The 20,291-nt window shown below is 48.6% G+C and overlaps 1 long non-coding RNA gene across 1 annotated transcript in view; it reads left to right on the top strand.

Annotated features, from left to right (window-relative positions):
• Positions 1-4,393: 4,393 nt before the first annotated feature.
• Positions 4,394-20,291, top strand: part of LOC138267838 (uncharacterized) — a 92,127-nt gene continuing 76,229 nt past the window's right edge. Inside the window, exon 1 of the long non-coding RNA XR_011199876.1 lies at positions 4,394-4,567. This is a non-coding gene — a long non-coding RNA (uncharacterized lncRNA). The remainder of the gene's footprint in view (positions 4,568-20,291) is intronic.

Genomic DNA, 20,291 nt, shown 5'->3' with positions numbered 1-20,291 from the left:
CAGACCCAGAGATGTAGAGCTTCCTGCAAAAGGGACACGGATCTTGTTCCTCCTTGTTTGTTTATATAATATATGCTGGTCCTGTTGTCCGTGCAAACCAGCACTGACGAACCCTCAGATTCGTGGAAGAAGGGCCTTCATTGTGAGAAAGACGGCTTTCAATTCCAAGAGATTGATGTGCAACGAAATTCATTTCTCAGGCCTCTTTCCTTGGATGCACGTGTCCTGTAAATGTCTGCCCCAGCCTTTGAGGGAAACATCTGTAGTAATGACGAAGTCCAGAACTGCAACTAGGAATATCAAACCCTCTGAAACGTGGTTACTGTGAACCGCTCCTGCAAATCCTCAATCATCCTTGGGGTAACAGTGATTAAGTCCTCGAAGGACCCTTGAGACTGGATCCACTGAAACTGGATTTCCTGCAGTGGTCTCAATCTCAGTCTTGCTAAAGGCACCAGCTATATTGCTGAAGAAATCATGCCCAGCAGTGACTTGAAGAGCCTCACAGAAACTGACTTTTTATGGAATATATTCAGAGCCATGCGGTTAATTTTAGCTGTCGGTCCTTTAAAAGATAGGCCTTGTTTTTAAATGTATTGATCATTTCACCTAAGAATATCATCTTGCGGGATGGGATGACAAATTACTTTTGGTAATTCACTGTTAGCCCCACATTGCGAAATAAGGTTAAACAGGCATTGGTCGCCAGAGACGTCAGCTGAAATGTTGGTGCTTTGAGCAGCCAATCGTCCAGATAAGGGAAGACTTGGAAGCCTCAGTTGCGCAGCTGCGCTGCCACCGGAGCAAGGTATTACGTAAAGATTCGTAAAGATCCAGCAATGTTATGTAATCTCCACTGTAGAGAAGGTGTAGGACGTCTGAGAGTGTTATCATCTGGAAAGACTGCTAGCACAGAAACTTGTTTAACTGCTGGGATCCAAAATTGGTCTCCATTCCCCAGCCTTTTTTCTCACCATGAAGAAGTGAAAGTAAAATCCTAGGCCTCTCTGATGAGCAGGAACTTTCTCTATTGCCCCTTTAGAAAGCATTAGAGCAACTTCTTGTTTCAATGAGTGAAGATGAGGTGGCTGCGCTTTATTCAGAGGGTACCTTGGGGATTTCTGCACAAACTACAAGATGTGAGCAGAAGATACTATGTCCAACACCCATTTGACTGATGTTATCTTCTTCCATTGATGTAAGTAATGGGAGATGTTTGCAGCAACTTGATTGCGCTGAGGGGAAGAAATTTAAGCCAGTACCCCATGGAAATCATTGTTTATGGCTGGTGTCCTGACCTCGGGAAGGGCGGTATCTGCCTGTCTCCTTGTTTGCTGTATGCAGCTTTAGGCAACTGCTGATAGGTTTGATAGCACGTAGACCTGAATTGTGATGGAGGCTGCTGTTCTCTCTTGTGGCAACCTCAGTAGGATATGGAACCTCTGCCCCTGACTCCTCAAAACATCACTCTTCTGTATTGCAGAGAACCAAGAGACTTAGTACTGTTAGTGTCTGTCTTGATAGCTAGTAAAGCATTGTAGATGTGCTTGCCAAATAAACTCTGTTGTAGGCCATCTCTAAAATTCTGGACTGAACCTCTGGTCTAAACGAGGTGGACTTCAGCCAGTTGCTTGTCTTCCAGGATGAGTTGAAGGTAAGCACTCATATCCAACCACATATGTCGGTCATAGCGACCTAAAATCGCTAAGGTATTCGCTGCCCGTACACTGACGGCTGACATAAGGAAGAATCTCTTTCCAATATTATCCAAACGTCTCTCCTCTCTGACCTTTGGGGTTGAGATCAGGGTGGACTGTTTCTTGGAGCACCTTTGAGCAGCTTGCGTGACCACCGAGTAAAGTTTGGATGACCAATCAAGCATTCTGGAGAGTACTCAGTAGCCTTATATTTTTTATCCAGACGAGGTGGTACTGGAGACACTGTTGCTGGATATTTCATAATTTCTAGTCCTTCATTGCACATGTCATCAATTATAGGAATGTATCTTTTGGATTTTCTGGCTTGTTATTTGAAGTCATGCAAAAAAAAATCTGTATGTGACACAGAGGTTCGCAAATGCAAACAAGTGGTGTAGGAAGCTGTCCTGGTGTGTGGTGAGCACCTAAGGTGTTATCACCCTACACCAGGTCCAGGTATCTACTATTAGTGAGGTGTAGTTAGTGTCTAGGAAGCCAGGCTCTCTAGGGGTATCTGTGGCTGAGCAGCCACAGCTTATTTAGCAGACATGCAAAGCTCATGCAATACCACTTATAGTCAGACAGCACTCACACACATGAAAGAACCATACAATGTTACAAAAATAAAGGTACTTTATTTTAGTGACGCAAATACTAAAATACTATGTAGGCAATACTCTAGTAACAGGTGAGTAAACACACTATTAAATACATATTAGTTGTCAGGAATGAGCATAGTAAGCAATAGAAAACAGTACAATAACAATAGACAATAGTGACCCTAGGGGGAGCCCAAACGATATACTAGAAAAAATGGAAAGTGAATAATGGACCCCCACCCAGGTAAGTGGAATCTATAAAGGGAAGCTGGAGGAACTAGGAACCCCAAAACGTAAGTGCCAGAGTGTCCCCCAACAACCAGGAGAGAAGACGTAACTACCTGTTTTTTCGCAAACCCACAGAGAAACTTTGTGAAAGGATTGTGCAAGACCCAAGCAAGACTGCAAGAAACAGAAGATGGATCCAGACAGAAGAAGACGTGCAAATGAAGGGGACGAAGTCCAGTTCCAGTTGGAGTGTCCGGGTGGGGCAGAAGCCACTACCCACCCTTCTGGAGTTGCAGGACCAGATCCTTGGTGAGGACCAGGAGTCGGCTACGCAGCACAGGAGCAGAGGAAGAGTTCCAGAAGAGATGCATTCGATGTCCCACGTCGAAAGAAGAGTTGCAGTCTGTCAGTGGTGTGGAAAAACCACCAACAAGCCTTGGCAAAGGCAAAAGTTCCAGAAGAGGATTTGCAGAGTTGCTGGGGACTAGGAAGGTCCAAGGGGACTCATCCCAAAGAGAGTCCCAGGCAGGCCCCAGCAGTAGTCGTGAATGCAGCCCCCACAGGCAACTCACAGGCTGCAGGCACAAGAGGTGCAGTGAAGCCCACTCAGCACACCTTGAAAGGAGTTCCACATCGCTGGAGCAGCCGGCAGGAGATCACGCGTTGCAGGGAAGAGTGCTGGAGGCCAGGGCTACATGGAGCCTGAAGATCCTGCAAGGAGAGGCAAAGACTCACCACCTCCAAAGGTGGACAGCTGGTAGAGTGAACTAAGGGTACCACTCAAGACCACCACCTGTGTTGCAGAACCCACACAGAGTTGCAGGAGAGAGGACCCATGCAGCCGGTCGTTGTTGCAGTTGGTGAGGGGGCCAGGAAACCTCCCCCGCATTTCTAAAAAAAAATGCCCCCAGGACTTGGCCCACCTGGGGGCTTTATAAGAACGAAACACGGAAGACTGCGCTTCTTTTTTTATTTTACAGCAGATCTGGCGATCTGAACGTAAAATCTAAAAAAATATATATTTTCAGCCCTGGAGCAGTCCCTTTAGGCCCCTACCACCAGAGCTAAGGGGTCAGGGTGTTTGTACCCTTGCCCCATTTTTATTTTTTAATATTTTTTTCTGCAGGCGAGTCCCAAGATGGCTGACAACACTTCTGTTGTTGAAGTGTTATCAGCCAATCAGATATCTGCACAAGATCAGGATAGTAACTAGGTCCTAACTGTAGCTACCTGGTGGTGAGGTGTTTTTTTAATAGGGAAGGAGTAGTGAAAACATGCTGCTAGATGACACGAAATGGGAGATGTAAACGTCAAGCGTGACGTGTAGGAGGGGTGGGAAGCGCACAGTGAGAGCCAATGACTTGTAGCAAAAGTCATTGATTTTGAGAGTCAGAAAGGCGGTGGGAAGATGACGGTGAGGACCGTATGGAGCAGAGACAGGCGCTGTTGCTGCAGTCAGAGGGTGTGAAGGCTGTCGCTGCACACGTAGGAGGGGTGAAAAGTTATATATCCAACGGCAGGGAGTGGGTATTTGCAGTGGTCCTGCAGAAGTTCCACAAATAGGTGCAGCAGGGGGGGTAGAGATTTGTACGTCTGAAGCAGTTAAGGATACAGGGGCAGAGAGGCAGAGGCGAGGGCAGGAGTTAAAAATACAAGGGCCGGCAGTATGTACATGTTTAACCTTTTACTGCTCTTGTGCGACCTATGCAGATCAAGCGGCAGAAAGTGCAGGTAGACGCTATCGCTGCTTCCTTGAAAACAATTACTCCAATTGACAAGAGGTATAGGCACACTATTTTAGTGCTCCCTTGGGAACTACAGACGAAGGGATAGGAAATTCTGATAAGCGCTATTATTGCTTCAGCAGGAGCTATAGTCAAAGCGGACGGTGCACGTCTTTCTGCCGAAGTAAAACAACTAGGGGCTAGCAGAAAGGGAGTGGCTATCGCCGCACCTGCTCGGCTGCAGAAAGCTTCAGGCGGAGGAGGATACCAAGAATATCGGAGGTACCGGGGCACCCGCTAACCTGCCCTTGCGAGTCCTGTGAGTATCTGCCTGTGGGGGAGGGGGGGGGGGGGGTTGGGGCTGGGGAGGGACTCACCCCATGAACCCTTGTCGTCGAGCTATTCACTCCCTTTCACACATTGTTTTGTTCTTTGTCCTACTGCTGTTGTTACCCCTGCCTCGTGTTATGAACCCGCTTTGGGTTCTGCGCCCTGTGTGCGTCATGTGTGCCATGTGATGTTTGCCAATCCCTGATTCAGTGCCATGGGTATGTTCTGATCACTGCTAGTGCTGTTTGTCCCCTTCGAGTGTTGTATATCCCCTGAACAATATGACAGTGTTTGCCTCTAGTAGTGGTGTTATCCGTGCCCGGTGCCAGGGTTGAGGATGCCCTCTCTGCTCTGTGCCAGGCTCCAGTCGTGTGTCCTGCGCCAGGGGCCCGTTCGTTACCCTGATGGGTTTATCCGTGCTCAGTCGAAGGGTTCAATTCTGTGCTCGGGGCAGTTATCTATGCTCTGTGCCCATGGGCGTAGGAAGTGTGGGGGACGCGGGGGATATGTCCCCCCCAGATTTTGGAGTGGGGGGGACACGGGGGACAAGGGTGGGGGGGGGGGAGGGGACAGAAGAATTTTCCCTTCTCTCCTGTATTTCGCAGGGCCATTAGCGCATGAAAGCGCTACCTATAATGGCCCTGCACTTGACCTGTGACCTGGCTCCAGGACACTTGCCCTCCTCCCTTTTGTTGTGCTGCAGCACACAAGGGATTCCTTCTCACCTTGCCACCACAGCCGCCTGCAGTCTGCACTTCTGAGAACAAAGGGAGAAGAGAGGCACTTTGTTGATTGCTGTCTGCATCCCGTCCCTCCTGAGCCCTACCCTTCCCTTCCCTTGAAAATCGAACCCTGAAGACAGCAGCAAGACTTCTGAAGATAAGGAGGTTTGGGTAATTAAATAAAGTATTGCCAAGTAACTCCCTTTCTTTTTAAATCCAGTGCTGTGTGGCAGAGTATCTCCCTTTCTAAAAACAGTATTGTTGAGTTACTGTGAGATGTGAGCAGGGCAGGCTTTAGCGCGCTAGTGGCACCCTGTGCGCAAAGGTTTGTTAGGGCCCCCCTTTCTGCTGCCTCTCTCTCACTCTCTTCTCTCCTCTGTCTCCAGCTTGCCTGCCCCAGTGCTAATTATTGTCCCCTAAGTTGACATCCTGCCCCCCCCCCCAACATTTCGGTCCCCTGTCTCTCCCTCAGCCTTCCTGGTATTTGTGAAAGCCTGCTCTGAAGGGCAAGGGCTGTCTGTAAATCTCATTTCCTGCCAATGGCCTGTGGATGCAAAGCCAGCACCGTGGCAGGTCACAGGCTTTACAGGACTTAACAGGCTGTGGTGGAACAGAGCCTGACACTGCTGGATAGACAGCGGAGAGACCAGCACACAGCATGGGTCCCAGGAAGAACCAGATGGCCTGAGAGATGGACAGGGCTAGGTAAGGCAGCAGGGCCAGCTCTAGGGCGATGCAACTGGTGCTGCTGCACTGGGTGCTGACTTAGGATGGGGGTGCTGTGTTTGCAAGTATATTGTGACTTTAAAAGCACCTGCTGGGTGTTCCTTGCCACCAACAGTTTCAGGCAACAATAAAAATCTCAAGATAATTCCGGTGATTAATGGTGTTCCTGGAGAGAGATTGAAGTTTTGTCTAGTCGGAGTTTTGACTCATCATAACGTACAGGGTTACTATGCCTGCTACAAAGAACGTCTACATGCAGATCACAAAGTGTATATAATGTGAATAGGTCAGTGAGTTACTGATTTTGTCCGATGCAGGAAAGTACCCTCTTTTTGGCATGGTTACCCCACTTTTTGCCTGTTGTCATTATGTTTTGACTGTGTTCACTGGGATCCTGCTAACCAGGACCCCAGTGCTCTCTCCCATTACATTTGGTTGTTTGGACCACACACACCCCACATTTGGCGTACTGGTGCCCCTTTTAATTCCCTAGTATATGGTACCCAGGTACCCAGGGCATTGGGGGATCAGGGGTGCCCCATGGGCTGCAGCATGCATTATGCCACCCATAGGAGCCCATGTAAACTGTGTCTGCAGGCCTGTCATTGTAGCCTGCTTGAAAAGGTGCTTGCACCCTTTCACTTCAGGCACTGCACCAAGTCACTGTAAGTCACCCCTATGGCAGGCCCTCCTAGCCCCAGAGGGCAGGGTGCAAGTACCTGTGTGTGAGGGCACCTCTGCAGGAGCAGAGGTGCCCCCACAAACTCAGCTCCATTTTCCTGGACCTCGTGAGCGCGGGGAAGCCATTTTACGCGTGTACTGGACATAGGTCAACACCAGCTCCATAATGGCAACTCCGAAACCTGGGTATGTTTGGTAACAAACATGTCAGAATCATACGCCAATCCTATTGTTAGTATTGATTGTATGATTCCATGCACTTTGGGGGCTCCTTAGAGGATCCCCAGCATTGCTCCTATCAGCTTTCTAGGATTTTCCGGGCAGCCCATGCTGCTGCCACCCCTCAGACAGCCCTCCTTCTGCTGCTTGAGCAGCTCATGCCCAGGAAGGCAGAACAAAGGATTTCCTTTGGAAGAGGGAGGCAACACCCTCTCCCTTTGGAAATAGGTGTTACAAGGCTTGGGAGGGGTAGCCTCGCCAAGCTACCGGTATGCTCTGGATTGCATATTTGGTGCCCTCCTTGCATAAACCAGTCTGTACCAGTTCAGGGACCTCAGCCCCTACTCTGGTGCCAAACTGGACAATGGAAATGGGCGTAACCACTCCCCTGTCCATCACCACCCCAGGGGTGGTGCCTGGAGCTCCTCCAGGTGGCCACTTGATTCTGCCATCTAGAACCCAAGGTGGGCAGAGGCCTCTGTGAGCATCTGAGTGGCCAGGTCAGGCAGGTGACATCACAGCCCCCTCCTAGGTGGTCACCCTGCTAGGTGACCAATCCCCCTTTCTGGGCCATTTAGGATTTCCCTCTTCGGTGGGTCCTCAGATTCAATGTGCAAGATTCCAGCAGGACTCCTCTGCAATGTTTAGTTTGACTTCTGGCCACTGGAACCGCAACTGGACTTCACAGGAACCTACAATCTGCAGCTCCAGCAACGACTTCGCCCTGCAACATTGTTTCTCTGGCTCCTTCCAGCAACTGCAACATTTGCCCGGCTGTGCTTCCTCTGATGGCAGCAAGTCTTCATTCTGCATGAGAAGAAAGAAGGAAAATTCCTTGGAGTGAAGGAGTCACTTAGCTGCATCCGCAGGCACCAACTGCAACAACGACAGGCTGCGTGGATCTCCTCTCCTCTTGAGCTGCGTGGATCCTGAATCAGGGGTGGTAGTCTGGAGTGGTCTCCTTGGTCATCTCTACCAGCTGTCCAACTTTGGAGTTGGTAGGTCCTTGCCTTACCATGCAGGACAGTACCCCCATGCACCGCGTCTCTTGCAGTTACCAAGGCCTGTTGTTATCTCCTCCAAGGGATCTTCAGGCTCCATGTGGCCCCAGCCCCCAGCACTCTTCTCTGTGAAGCACAGCCCTCAACGTGCTTCGCCTGCGACGTAGGACCTCTCTCCAGGTGTGCTGCGTGGGCCTCTCTGCAGCTCCTGGGCTCCTTGCCTGTAGGTCTTTTTTGGGGGCTGCCTCTCCTTCTCCAGACTCTCTGCCTTGCTGAGGGTCACCTGGGACTCCCCTCCATGGGTTGAGTCCCCCTGGACCTTGCTGGTCCCCGACAGCTCCACTTTTGTCCTACTGCGGCATTTGTCTTTGCCAAGGCTTGCTGGTGGGTTTTCCACACCACAGACACTGCAATTCTTCATTCGGCGTGGGACATCGACTGCATCACCTAGGAACTCTTCATCTGCTCCAGTGCTGCATTGCTGACCGTCTTCGTCTCCCCATCCACCAACTCCTGCATCCACAGATGGGCGGGTAGTGGCTCCTGTCACAACCTGACACTCCTACGTAAACTGGATTTGGTCCCCTTATTTCCCAGGTCTTCCTCTTCCAGGATCCACCTCTAGTTTTTTGCAGTCTTGCCTGCGTTTTGCAATATTCTTCTCTGAAGTCCTTTTGGTGGGTTGGGGAAAAACCAGTAACTTACCTCTTTTCTCATGGTCGCTGGGGGGCATTCTGTTACTTACCTTTGGGGTTTCCCAGTTCCCGCAGCTCTCCTCTACTGATTACACTTCCTTGCATGGGGACCCGGCTTTCGCATTCCACTTTTTAAGTATATGGTCTGGTCCCCTCTAGGCCTTCAGTGTTGCCTATTGCTTTTCACTGTTTTCTATTGCTTTTTATGCCAATTTCTGATTGCTACTGTACATATAACAGTGTGCTACTTACATCCTATTGGAGTATTGCCTATCTAGTTTTTTAGTGTTTGTGGTACTGTAATAAGGAACCTTTAATTTCGTAACACACGTTTCTTTCATGTGTGTAAGTGCTGTGTGACTACAGTGGTATTGCATGATCTTTGCATGTGTCGTAAATAAGTCTTGGCTGCTCATCCACAGCTACAGACACTGTCTACACTTCCCTAATAAGGGGATACCTGGACCTGGTATAAGGTGATAATACCATAGGTACTCACCACACACCAGGCCAGCTTCCTACATCAGAGAGCCCGCTCCTTTTTTGTCACCTGCAATTTATAAATTAAAACTGAATATAGAACAGTGAGCAATGAACTCATCAAAGAGCTGCATGCAAACATCAAGGTATAGATTAGAGCGCTATGATTTGCCCCCACTTTTTAATTAACTTAATGTTGCAAAACAAGTTAATTTGAGCGTAAATCAATTCTTAATATTAAAGAGAGTCCCCAACCATGGTGTTATGTTTTTAATTCAGAGTTTGCGCTTCTCTAGATAAAGCACTCAAACTATACCTGCTACCAGTATGGATGACCTATGACACCAACACCTTGTAGTCCTCTGTCTTATGTAACATTTCATATCCACTGATTTACACATATATGATGATTGTCTCTGCGTAATGTCTGTGTGATATAAAGTGCTTTGAAACCCTAGACTGGTATGAGGGCTGAATGATGGAACAACACATACGTATATCATGCATGCCTTAACATTGCGGTCTCAACAACGACCGCGTCTTTACTACTCATGCCCTTACAACAAATTGCTGTAAAAGAATGTTTGGTAAAGGAACATGCATGGTAAATTCTCCCCGCCCTGCCCCCTTACATCTGATACCATACTCCACCCTGCCCAATCACTTATAACTGCCCCTGCCCTAAACCCTAAACCTCCCGCCGTGAGCCCTAAAAGTAACCCTGCCCTGTCCTTAAAACTACCCAGCCCCCAGTATGAACCCTAAAACCTACCCTGAACTGCCCTAAAAACTACCTTGACGCCTCTGCCCCCCTGAACCCTAAAACCTACTCCGCTCTGTCCTAAATACTACATGACCCCCACCCTGTTCCCTAAAACCTACCCCACCATGCTAGCCCCATATCTGTGGTAATGGCAGCGTGGTCAATGCATTGCACTGCATTGATTGCCTTGTAAGGGATATTTCCCGGTATGAGTGGTGCTATAAAACGAATGAAATGCATCTGAGAGAGAGTTGTGATGGATTGTAGTGAGGGAATCCGTGGCGGAGGTGGTCACTGGGGGGCACCATCAAACAATGTCGCACAGGGCGCCACCAGCACTAAGGCCGGCCCTGTCAGACAGCACAGCAGTTCACAGGAAGGCGGCAGCACAGAGACTGCCACTTGACAATCAGACAAGGACCTAGCAGCAATCATAGGCCTTACTGACCTTCACAGGCAGGCGGGGGGCCAGAGACTGACACAGCCTGACTAGAAAGAAAGCTCCTAACAGGCAGCACAGTGCATTGCAGGCAGCACAGGAATCGACAGGAAGCACTGCGCCCATCAGGCAGTACATGCCTCTTAGGACTTCACACAGGCAAACAGCAGCACAGAGCTTGTTGCTGTCTAATAGGCAGCCAGGGGCCCAGCAGACAGGGAATTGATGGCCGCACAGGACTCGACCGGAGGCGACCGCCTCCTCCCAACGCCCCCCCCCCCCCACGGCAACCCTTCTGGGTGCAAACTTTGTGCAGGCGGCCCACCTGAAGGTTGTCCCTGTCCCCCCCAGAAATTTTGTGTCTCCTACGCCCCTGTCTGTGCCAATCTCCAGCCGTGGGTCGCGTGCCAGGGGGCCGTTCTGTGTCCTGCTGGTGATATCCGTGCCTTATGACTTGTGCCATGAGGCACTCCTGTGCCCGAGGATGTTATCTGTGCCAGACTCTTGCCGGGTCGCGTCCTGGGCCATGAATCTGTGCCCTGTGCCTTATCCCATGTGTAGGAGGGTGCCTGTTCCCTGAGGGCGTTATCTGCGCCCTGTGCTATTTGTCACCAATCGTTGGTCGCGATTCCTATGCCAGGAGTCAGTTGTATGCCCGATGAGTGTTTTCTGTTCCCTGTGCTGTTTGCCACCAAGCGTGTGTCCTGTTTTGGTTTCAGCGGTGTGCCCTACTGGTGTTATCTGTGCTTTGTTCTATTTACCAAAAACTTAGGGTCTCGTGTTAGAAGTCTATTGTGTGCTGACAGCATGATTATCAGTACCGTTCAGGTCTGTGTCCTGCTGGAGTCACCTGTGCCCTAAGCCTGGCTCCGGTCTTTTGACCTGGTCCAGAGGTCCGTTCTGTGTCCTGCTGATGATATCTGCCACTTAGCACTGATCCAGCTCCTTGGGACAGTTCTGTTTCTGGAGGTGTTTACCTGTGCCTTGTGCTATTTGCAAGTAATGCAGGATGCTGTGCCCCGAGAATGCTATCTGTACGAAGTGTCAGGCTTAAGTCCTGTGCATGGCTCATGTCTGTGTCCTGCTGGAGTCATCTGTCTTCTAAGCCTGGTTCCGGTCTTCAATAATGATCTAGAGGTCCGTTCTGTGTACTGCTGGTGCTATACATGCCCTGTGTCAGGCTTCAGTCCTGTGCGCCAGGGCTCAGGTCTGCCACCTGCTGGAGTTATCTGTCTCCTAAGCCTGGTTACAGTCTTGAAACCTGATGCAGAGGTCCGTTCTGTAGCCTGCAGGTGAAATCTGTACCCGGTGCGTGCCATTTGTCACTAATTCAGGGTCCTGTGCCAGGGGTCAGTTCTGTGCCCACGTGGTGCTAATGTGAATGTTACTGAACATCAGTCTTCGGTCTTGGCCGTTGTGCGAGGGCTCTGTGCTGTCGATGCTGTCTATGCCATGTTCTCATTGTCACCAGTCTTAGGTTCTCTGACTCTGTCTAGTATTTGTAGATTTTGTGAGGGGGGGGGGCAGAACATGCATTTACCCCTTCACTGCCAGGCCTTTTCCCCTCAGGTGCCAGGCCTTTTTTTGGCTATTTGGGGCAGTTCGCACTTAGGCCCTCAAAACTTTTTGTCCAGAAGAAGGCTTGTGGCTTTTTCCCTGAAAATGGCATCAACAAAGGGTTTGCAGTGCTAAAATCACCATCTTCCCAGAACAGAACAGGCAGACTTGAATCGGAAACCCCCATTTTTCAACACAATTTTGGCATTTTACTGGGACATACCCCATTTTTACTATTTTTTGTGCTTTCAGCCTCCTTCCAGTTAGTGACAGAAATGGGTATGAAACCAATGCTGGATCCCGGAAAGCTAAACATTTCTGAAAAGTAGACAAAATTCTGAATTCAGCAAGGGGTAATTTGTGTAGATCCTACAAGGGTTTCGTACAGAAAATAACAGCTGAAATGAAAAAATATTGAAATTGAGGTGAAAAAAACAGCCATTTTTCTCCACGTTTTAACTTTTTCCTGCAATGTCTGATTTTTGAAAGCAATATACTGTTATGTCTGCTGGACCCTTCTGGTTGCGGTGATATATAGGGCTTGTAGGTTCATCAAGAACCCTAGGTACCCAGAGCCAATAAATTAGCTGCACCTTGCAATGGGTTTTCATTCTATACCGGGTATACAGCAATTCATTTGCTGAAATATAAAGAGTGAAAAATAGGTATCAAGAAAACCTTTGTATTTCCAAAATGGGCACAAGATGAGGTGTTGAGAAGCAGTGGTTATTTGCACATCTCTGAATTCCGGGGTGCTCATACTAGCATGTGAATTACAGGGCATTTCTCAGATAGATGTCTTTTTTACACACTGTCTTACATTTGGAAGGGAAAAATGTAGCGAAAGACAAGGGGCAGTAACACTTGTTTTGCTATTCTGAGTTTCCCCCAAGTCTCCCGATAAAAATGGTACCTCACTTGCGTGGGTAGGCCTAATGCTTGCGACAGAAAACGCAACGTGGACACATCAAATTTTTACATTCAAATCTGAAGTGTTTTTTGCAAAGTGCCTAGCTGTAGATTTTGGCCTCCGCCTCAGCAGGCACCTAGGGAAATCTACCAAACCTGCACATTTTGGAAAGCTAGACACCTGGGGGAATCCAAGATGGGGTGGCTTGTGGGGCTCTCACCATGTTCTGTTACCCGGAAAACTTTGCAAACCTCAAAATTCTGCCAAAAAACACTTTTCCTCTCATTTCAGTGACAGAAAGTTCTGGAATCTAAGAGGAGCCACAAATTTCCTTCCACCCAGCGTTCCCCCAAGTCTCCTGATAAAAATGTTACCTCACTTGTGTGGGTAGGCCTAGCGCCCGCAACAGGAAATGCCCCAAAACACAACGTGGACACATCACATTTTCCCAAAGAAAACACAGCTGTTTTTTGCAAAGTGCCTAGCTGTGGATTATGGCCTCTAGCTCAGCCGGCGCCTAGGGAAACCTACCAAACCTGCGCTTTTTTGAAAACTAGACAACTAGGGGAATCCATGATGGGGTGACATGTGGGGCTCTCACCATGTTCTGTCACCCAGAATCCTTTGCAAACCTCAAATGTGGCCCAAAAACACTTTTTCCTCACATTTCGGTGATAGAAAGTTCTAGAATCTGAGAGGAGCCACAAATTTCCTTCCACCCAGCGTTCCCCCAAGTCTCCCGATAAAAATGGTACCTCACTTGTGTGGGTAGGCCTTGTGCTCACGACAGGAAATGCCCCAAAACACTATCTGGACACATCCAAATGATCAAATACTTAACTACCTGTTTTTACAGGGGGGCACCTGCGTTTTTTGGTCCTGGGCTCAACAGCCATCTAGGGAAACCTACCAAACCCAGACATTTCTGAAAACGAGACACCTGAGGGAGTCCAGGGAGGTGTGACTTGCGTGGATCCCCCAAGGATTTCTTACCCAGAATCCTCAGCAAACCTCAAATTTAGCTTTAAAAAATCACATTTTTCCCACATTTCTGTGTGGGATCACCGCACCAGGACACATTTCCTACCACCCAACGTTCCCCTCAGTCTCCTGGTAAAAATGATACCTCACTTGTGTATGTGGGCCAAGTGCCTATGACAGGGAAGAGGAAAAAACATGTCGAAATTGAGGGGGAACCAAAGCGGGTCCAAAAGGGCAGTTTGAAAAAAAACATTTTTAGGCTGACAAGTGCACCAGAATTTTTATCGATATAGATGAGACAATGTTGGGTGGTAGGAATTTTGTGGATTCCTGCAGATTCCGAAAGTTTCCATCACAAAAATGGGGAAAAATGCAAAGTTAGAGGTTTGCAGGGCATTGTGGGTAAGAAAATGGTGTAGGAAGCTAGCCTGGCTTGTAGTGGGTACCAGAGGTACTCACACCTTGTGCCAGGTCCAGTTATCCCTTATTAGTATATAAGAGGTGTTTCTAGCAGCTTAGGCTGATAGAAGGTAGCTATGGCAAAGCAGCTTAGGCTGAACTAGGAGACATGTAAAGCTCCTACTATACCACTGGTGTCATATGCACAATATCATAAGAAAACACAATACACAGAAGTACTAAAAATAAAGGTACTTTATTTTTATGACAATATGCCAAAAGTATCTCAGTGAGTACCCTCAGTATGAGGATAAGATATATACACAAGATATATGTACACAAACCAAAATTATGCAGATAATAGCCAAAGGAAGTAATGCAAGCAATGTAAAGTTACAGTAGATTGCAATAGGAGCACATAGGTATAGGGGCAACACAAACCATATACGCCAAAAGTGGAATGCGAACCACGAATGGACCCCAAACCTATGTGAGCTTGTAGAGGGTCGCTGGGACTGTAAGAAAACAGTGAGGGTTAGAAAAATAGCCCACCCCAAGACCCTGAAAGGTAGGTGTAAAGTGCACCTACTACCCCCAGAGAGCACAGAAGTCGTGATAGGGGGATTCTGCAAGGAGAACAAACACTAGCAATGCAACAACAGTGGATTTCCGGACATGAGTACCTGTAAGACAAGGGGACCAAGTCCAAGAGTCGCGACAGTGTCGAGAATGGGCAGGAGCCCAAGAAATGCCAGCTGAGGGTGCAAGGAAGCTGCCATCTGTTGGAAGAAGCTTGGTGTTCTGCAAGAACGAAGAGGACTAGGAACTTCCCCTTTGGAGGATGGATGTCCCACGTCGTGAAGAAGCTTGCAGAGGTGTTCCCACGCAGAAAGACCGCAAACAAGCCTTGCTAGCTGCAAGGGTCGCGGGTAGGGTTTTTGGATGCTGCTGTGGCCCAGGAGGGACCAGGATGTCGCCACTTGGATGAGGAGACAGAGGGGGTCCCAGCAAGTCAGGGAGCCCTCACAGAAGCAGGCAGCACCCGCAGAAGTACCTGAACAGGCACTTAGAAAAAAAGTGAACCAGAGTCCACCCGAAGTCACAAAAGGGAGTCCCACGACGCCGGAGGACAACTCAGAAGGTTGTGCACTGCAGGTTAGAGTGTCGGGGACCCAGGCTTGGCTGTGCACGAAGGAAATCCTGGAAGAGTGCACAGGAGCCGGAGCAGCTGCAAATCTCGCGGTACCCAGCAATGCAGTCTGACTTGAATCGGAAACCCCCATTTTTCAACACAATTTTGGCATTTTACTGGGACATACCCCATTTTTACTATTTTTTGTGCTTTCAGCCTCCTTCCAGTTAGTGACAGAAATGGGTGTGAAACCAATGCTGGATCCCGGAAAGCTAAACATTTCTGAAAAGTAGACAAAATTCTGAATTCAGCAAGGGGTAACTTGTATAGATCCTACAAGGGTTAAGTACAGAAAATAACAGCTGAAATGAAAAAATATTGAAATTGAGGTGAAAAAAACAGCCATTTTTCTACACGTTTTACTCTAACTTTTTCCTGCAATGTCCGATTTTTGAAAGCAATATACTGTTATGTCTGCTGGACCCTTCTGGTTGCGGTGATATATAGGGCTTGTAGGTTCATCAAGAACCCTAGGTACCCAGAGCCAATAAATTAGCTGCACCTTGTAATGGGTTTTCATTCTATACCGGGTATACAGCAATTCATTTGCTGAAATATAAAGAGTGAAAAATAGGTATCAAGAAAACCTTTGTATTTCCAAAATGGGCACAAGATCAGGTGTTGAGAAGCAGTGGTTATTTGCACATCTCTGAATTCCGGGGTGCTCATACTAGCATGTGAATTACAGGGCATTTCTCAGATAGATGTCTTTTTTACACACTGTCTTACATTTGGAAGGGAAAAATGTAGCGAAAGACAAGGGGCAGTAACACTTGTTTTGCTATTCTGAGTTTCCCCCAAGTCTCCCGATAAAAATGGTACCTCACTTGCGTGGGTAGGCATAATGCTCGCGACAGAAAACGCAACGTGGACACATCAAATTTTTACATTCAAATCTGAAGTGTTTTTTGCAAAGTGCCTAGCTGTAGATTTTGGCCTCCGCCTCAGCAGGCACCTAGGGAAATCTACCAAACCTGCACATTTTGGAAAGCTAGACACCTGGGGGAATCCAAGATGGGGTGGCTTGTGGGGCTCTCACCATGTTCTGTTACCCAGAATCCTTTGCAAACCTCAACATTCTGCCAAAAAACACTTTTCTTCTCATTTCAGTGACAGAAAGTTCTGGAATCTAAGAGGAGCCACAAATTTCCTTCCACCCAGCGTTCCCCCAAGTCTCCTGATAAAAATGTTACCTCACTTGTGTGGGTAGGCCTAGCGCCCGCAACAGGAAATGCCCCAAAACACAACGTGGACACATCACATTTTCCCAAAGAAAACACAGCTGTTTTTTGCAAAGTGCCTAGCTGTGGATTATGGCCTCTAGCTCAGCCGGCTCCTAGGGAAACCTACCAAACCTGCACATTTTTGAAAACTAGACAACTAGGGGAATCCATGATGGGGTGACTTGTGGGGCTCTCACCATGTTCTGTCACCCAGAATCCTTTGCAAACCTCAAATGTGGCCCAAAAACACTTTTTCCTCACATTTTCGTGATAGAAAGTTCTAGAGTCTGAGAGGAGCCACAAATTTCCATCCACCCAGCGTTCCCCCAAGTCTCCCGATAAAAATGGTACCTCACTTGTGTGGGTAGGCCTTGTGCACACGACAGGAAATGCCCCAAAACACTATCTGGACACATCCAAATTATCAAATACTTAACTACCTGTTTTTACAGGGGGGCACCTGCGTTTTTTGCTCCTAGGCTCAACAGCCATCTAGGGAAACCTACCAAACCCAGACATTTCTGAAAACGAGACACCTGAGGGAGTCCAGGGAGGTGTGACTTGCGTGGATACCCCAATGATTTCTTACCCAGAATCCTCAGCAAACCTCAAATTTAGCTTTAAAAAAATCACATTTTTCCCACATTTCTGTGTGGGATCACCGCACCAGGACAAATTTCCTACCACCCAACGTTCCCCTCAGTCTCCTGGTAAAAATGATACCTCACTTGTGTATGTGGGCCAAGTGCCTATGACAGGGAAGAGCAAAAAACATGTTGAAATTGAGGGGGAACCAAAGCGGGTCCAAAAGGGCAGTTTGAAAAAAAACATTTTTAGGCTGACAAGTGCACCAGAATTTTTATCGATATAGATGAGACAATGTTGGGTGGTAGGAATTTTGTGGATTCCTGCAGATTCCGAAAGTTTCAATCACAAAAATGGGGAAAAATGCAAAGTTAGAGGTTTGCAGGGCATTGTGGGTAAGAAAATGGTGTAGGAGGCTAGCCTGGCTTGTAGTGGGTACCAGAGGTACTTACACCTTGTGCCAGGTCCAGTTATCCCTTATTAGTGTATAAGAGGTGTTTCTAGCAGCTTAGGCTGATAGAAGGTAGCTATGGCAAAGCAGCTTAGGCTGAACTAGGAGACATGTAAAGCTCCTACTATACCACTGGTGTCATATGCACAATATCATAAGAAAACACAATACAAAGAAGTACTAAAAATAAAGGTACTTTATTTTTTTGACAATATGCCAAAAGTATCTCAGTGAGTACCCTCAGTATGAGGATAAGATATATACACAAGATATATGTACACAAACCAAAATTATGCAGATAATAGCAAAAGGAAGTAATGCAAGCAATGTAAAGTTACAGTAGATTGCAATAGGAGCACATAGGTATAGGGGCAACACAAACCATATACTCCAAAAGTGGAATGCGAACCACGAATGGACCCCAAACCTATGTGAGCTTGTAGAGGGTCGCTGGGACTGTAAGAAAACAGTGAGGGTTAGAAAAATAGCCCACCCCAAGACCCTGAAAGGTAGGTGTAAAGTGCACCTACTACCCCCAGAGAGCACAGAAGTCGTGATAGGGGGATTCTGCAAGGAGAACAAACACTAGCAATGCAACAACAGTGGATTTCCGGACCTGAGTACCTGTAAGACAAGGGGACCAAGTCCAAGAGTCGCGACAGTGTCGAGAATGGGCAGGAGCCCAAGAAATGCCAGCTGAGGGTGCAAGGAAGCTGCCACCTGTTGGAAGAAGCTTGGTGTTCTGCAAGAACGAAGAGGACTAGGAACTTCCCCTTTGGAGGATGGATGTCCCACGTCGTGAAGAAGCTTGCAGAGGTGTTCCCACACAGAAAGACTGCAAACAAGCCTTGCTAGCTGCAAGGGTCGCGGTTAGGGTTTTTGGATGCTGCTGTGGCCCAGGAGGGACCAGGATGTCGCCACTTGGATGAGGAGACAGAGGGGGTCCCAGCAAGTCAGGGAGCCCTCACAGAAGCAGGCAGCACCCGCAGAAGTACCTGAACAGGCACTTAGAAGAAAAGTGAACCAGAGTCCACCCGAAGTCACAAAAGGGAGTCCCACGACGCCGGAGGACAACTCAGAAGGTTGTGCACTGCAGGTTAGAGTGTCGGGGACCCAGGCTTGGCTGTGCACGAAGGAAATCCTGGAAGAGTGCACAGGAGCCGGAGCAGCTACAAATCTCGTGGTACCCAGCAATGCAGTCTAGCGTGGGGAGGCAAGGACCTACCTCCACCAAACTTGGACTGAAGAGTCACTGGACCGTGGGAGTCACTTGGACATAGTTGCTGAGATCCAGGGATCAAGCTTGTGGTGCTGAGAGGGGACCCAGAGGACCGGTGATGCAGTCTTGTGTTGCCTGCGGTTGCAGGGGGAAGATTCCGTCGACCCACGGGAGATTTCTTCAGAGCTCCTGGTGCAGAGAGGAGGCAGGCTACCCCCCAGAGCATGCACCACCTGGAAACAGTCGAGAAAGCCGTCAGGATGAAGCGATACAAGGTTGCTAGTAGTCGTCTCGCTACTTTGTTGCGGTTTTGCAGGCATCCTGAGCAGTCAGCGGTCGATCCTTTGGCAGAAGGTGAAGAGAGAGATGCAGAGGAACTCTGCTGAGCTCTTGCATTCGTTATCTGGTGAGATCCCCAAAGCAGAGACCCTAAATATCCAGGAAAGGAGGTTTGGCTACCTAGGAAGGAGGACTGGCTAGCAAGAGAGGTAAGAGCCTATCAGAAGGAGCCTCTGACGTCATCTGCTGGCACTGGCCACTCAGAGCAGTCCAGTGTGCCACAGACACCTCTGTTTTCAAGATGGCAGAGGTCTGGGACACACTAGAGGAGCTCTGGGCACCTCCCATGGGAGGTGCAGGTCAGGGGAGTGGTCACTCCCCTTTCCTTTGTCCAGTTTCGCGCCAGAGCAGCGCTTGGGGATCCCTGAACCGGTGTAGACTGGCTTATGCAGAGATGGGCACCATCTGTGCCCATCAAAGCATTTCCAGAGGCTGGGGGAGGCTACTCCTCCCCAGCCCTCACACCTATTTCCAAAGGGAGAGGGTGTTACACCCTCTCTCAGAGGAAGTCCTTTGTTCTGCCTTCCTGGGCCAGGGCTGCCTGGACCCCAGGAGGGCAGAAACCTGTCTGAGGGGCTGGCAGCAGCTGCAGTGGAGACCCCAGAAAGGCAGTTTGGCAGTACCCGGGTTCTGTGCTAGAGACCCAGGGGATCATGGAATTGTCCCTCCATGCCAGAATGGCATTGGGGTGACAATTCCATGATATTAGACATGTTACATGGCCATGTTCGGAGTTACCATTGTGACGCTGTACATAGGTAGTGACCTATGTACAGTGCACGCATGTAATGGTGTCCCTGAACTCACAAAGTCTGGGGAATTTGCCCTGAACGATGTGGGGGCTCCTTGGCTAGTGCCAGGATGCCCACACACTAAGTAACTTTGCACCCAACCTTCACCAGGTGAAGGTTAGACATATAGGTGACTTATAGGTTACTTAAGTGCAGTGGTAAATGGCTGTGAAATAACGTGGACGTTATTTCACTCAGGCTGCACTGGCAGGCCTGTGTAAGAATTGTCAGAGCTCCCTATGGGTGGCAAAAGAAATGCTGCAGCCCATAGGGATCTCCTGGAACCCCAATACCCTGGGTACCTCAGTACCATATACTAGGGAATTATATGGGTGTACCA

The sequence above is a fragment of the Pleurodeles waltl genome, chromosome 12 (assembly GCF_031143425.1).
Source record: "Pleurodeles waltl isolate 20211129_DDA chromosome 12, aPleWal1.hap1.20221129, whole genome shotgun sequence".
Taxonomy (NCBI): Eukaryota; Metazoa; Chordata; class Amphibia; order Caudata; family Salamandridae; genus Pleurodeles; species Pleurodeles waltl.
The sequence above is the reverse complement of the archived record's forward strand: the minus strand, read 5'-3'. Positions and strand labels throughout refer to the sequence as shown.